Source organism: Engraulis encrasicolus, unplaced genomic scaffold, assembly GCF_034702125.1.
Source record: "Engraulis encrasicolus isolate BLACKSEA-1 unplaced genomic scaffold, IST_EnEncr_1.0 scaffold_103_np1212, whole genome shotgun sequence".
Taxonomy (NCBI): domain Eukaryota; kingdom Metazoa; phylum Chordata; class Actinopteri; order Clupeiformes; family Engraulidae; genus Engraulis; species Engraulis encrasicolus.
In genome coordinates this window covers 192,501-195,482 of record NW_026944504.1, presented here as the reverse complement: position 1 = coordinate 195,482, position 2,982 = coordinate 192,501, and positions in this window count along the sequence as shown.

Genomic DNA, 2,982 nt, shown 5'->3' with positions numbered 1-2,982 from the left:
CTTTCCACATGCAGTAGAAATCCTTTATAATATACAGTTTGTTGTTTTTGTTGTTGTTGTTGTTGTTATTATTATTTTATATTTGATATGTATTACAATACACCAGCAGGATTCAAGGTCTAGTTGATTTTTCCCCCATTTCCATTGCTGCCCCCGACATGGGTTTTCATAACTTTCACACCTACAGCTCCATATCAGCATGGACATTTCTTTTCCACTGCAGTTTACTTTTGTTGTCTTGTTGAGTCTTTGTATGTCTTTATTTTGTGTTAAATGGTCTGTAAAGCGTCTTTGAGTATCTAGAAAAGCGCTATATAAAAATAATGTATTATTATTACTATTATTATTATTATTATTATTATTAGTAGTATTTATAATATACAGTTTCTGCCCTGTGTGTGTGTGTGTGTGTGTGTGTGTGTGTGTGTGTGTGTGTGTGTGTGTGTGTGTGTGTGTGTGTGTGTGTGTGTGTGCGTGTGTGTTCTTTTGTACACAAGTTTTTTGTGTTTTTATGCAGCTTTGCTTTTTGTCACATCCTTCATTGGTATGTGTGCGTGTGTGTGTGTGTGTGTCTCTGTGTGTGTGTGTGTGTGTATGTGTGTGTGTGTGTGTGTGTGTGTGTGTGTGTGTATGTGTGTGTGCGTATGTGCGTGTGTGTGTGTGTGTGTGTGTGTGTGTGTGTGTGTGTGTGTGTGTGTGTGTGTGTGTGTGTGTGTGTGTGTGTGTGTCCGTGTCCGCTGGGTTGCTGTCCTATCTCTCCTTGCACTTCCTCTGCCAGACCAACAGTGACCCCTAGTGGCGGTGTCTGATATCTGTCAATTATATTTCCTGTGCACTTTGCTATATTTCCTGTGCACTTTGTTATATTTCCTGTGCACTTTGTTATATTTCCTGTGCACTTTGTTATATTTCCTGTGCACTTTGTTATATTTCCTGTGCACTTTGTTATGTGTGTTCTGTGTTGACCCCTACTGGTGGTGTCTGATATCTGTCAATTATATTTCCTGTGCACTTTGTTATATTTCCTGTGCACTTTGTTATATTTCCTGTGCACTTTGTATTTGCTTGTGATGTTGGCTTGATTATGTCTTCTTTTGAAAGTCGCTTTGGTTATAAAGCGTCTGCCAAATGCAATGTAATGTAATGTAATGTAATGTAATGTAATGTAATGTAATGTAGTGTAATGTAATGTAATGTAATGTAATGTAATGTAATGTAATGTAATGTAATGTAATGTAATGTAATGTAATGTAATGTAATGTCAAGGCTTTTCCCCCTCGGTGTGAGTCATGTGTGTTCTCTGTGTTGAACAGTGACCCCTAGTGGCATTGTCTGATACCAACAGAGGCACAAGAAAGTTCATATACTTTATAAATCATGAATCTATTATATACATACATAACATACAAATATATATAAAATATTGCCATATATAATACGCCAAACCAAATTCTCACAAATCCATTTCATTGTGAAAATATAGTCAGCACCAGTCTTTCATACTAAAATTCTTTCTGTCCTTCAATGTACAGCCTATTTGTCCCCTCTGCCAGTAGAGAAATAAACAATATAGCCTCTAAACATAGACAGTGATGGAACATTTTATTTTTCTTTCATCATGTTTTTATTGCTTTACCATATTTATATTGTTCTTATATATGTATCTCATATACTGTATAAAGGTCCTACAGATCCTATTTTTGTCCCTATGTGGCTCCATGTCCCTTCAATGGGATGACAACTTTTGGTATTGACTAGGTGTCCAGTGTGGAATGCTTGTGTGTCCTAATTCTATTCTGGAATGAAATACACAACACTACTCTCTCCCAATCACAGACGCCCGTATCGATTGCAGAGCTCACAGAGGAGAAGGCAGCTCGCGCCAGACACACACAAACACACATACACACACACACACACACACACACACACACACACACACACACACACACACACACACACACACACACACACACACACACACACACACACACACACACACACACCCAGCTGATATTATTGATGAGATAAAAACAACACAAAAATCAGTGCATCAGTAAAATCTTAAGTCCTTTATTTCATCCACAAGAGGTTTCAAATCATATCCTTATAATGTTCACATCACCATCAGTATTGTATTTAAATGTTAACAGTCTTCAATGTTATTTATTTACATTTAAATGTTTACATAATCAATGTATCATTCAGATTTGTTTATTAACAGAATAAACTAAGGTCTTGAGATCTGTTCAATATACACAGTACTGACACTACTGCTGTGTGTGTGTGCGTGTGTGTGTGCGTGTGTGTGTGTGCGTGTGTGTGTGTGTGTGTGTGTGTGTGTGTGTGTGTGTGTGTGTGTGTGTGTGTGTGTGTGTGTGTGATCTCAGGGCTCCTCACTGCTGCTCAGCTGCTCACTGCTGCTGGAGGAGAAAATGAGATCATATCATATACCACTATCAGAACACACACACACACACACACACACACACACACACACACACACACACACACACACACACACACACACACACACACACACACACACACACACACACACACACACGCACGCACGGAAAGAGAAAGAAAGAAAGAAAGAAAGAAAGAAAGGGAGAAAGAAAGAAAGAAAGAAAGAAAGAAAGAAAGAAAGAAAGAAAGAAAGAAAGAAAGAAAGAAAGAAAGAAAGAAAGAAAGAAAGAAAGAAAGACAGAAGAAAAGAAAGAAGGAAAGAAAGAAAGAAAGAAAGAAAGAAAGAAAGAAAGAAAGAAAGAAAGATAGAAAGAAAGAAAGAAAGAGAGCAACAGCAAAATGGCTTTAGGAGGAAGGAGAAAGAGGAGAGATAATGACGGAGGAGAGAGGGAGAGAGAGAGAGAGAGAGAAAGAAAGTAGAAAGAGGAGAGATAATGACAGAGGAGAGAGAGAGAGATAATGACAGAGGAGAGAGAGAGAGAGAGAGATAATGACAGAGGAGATAGAGAGGGG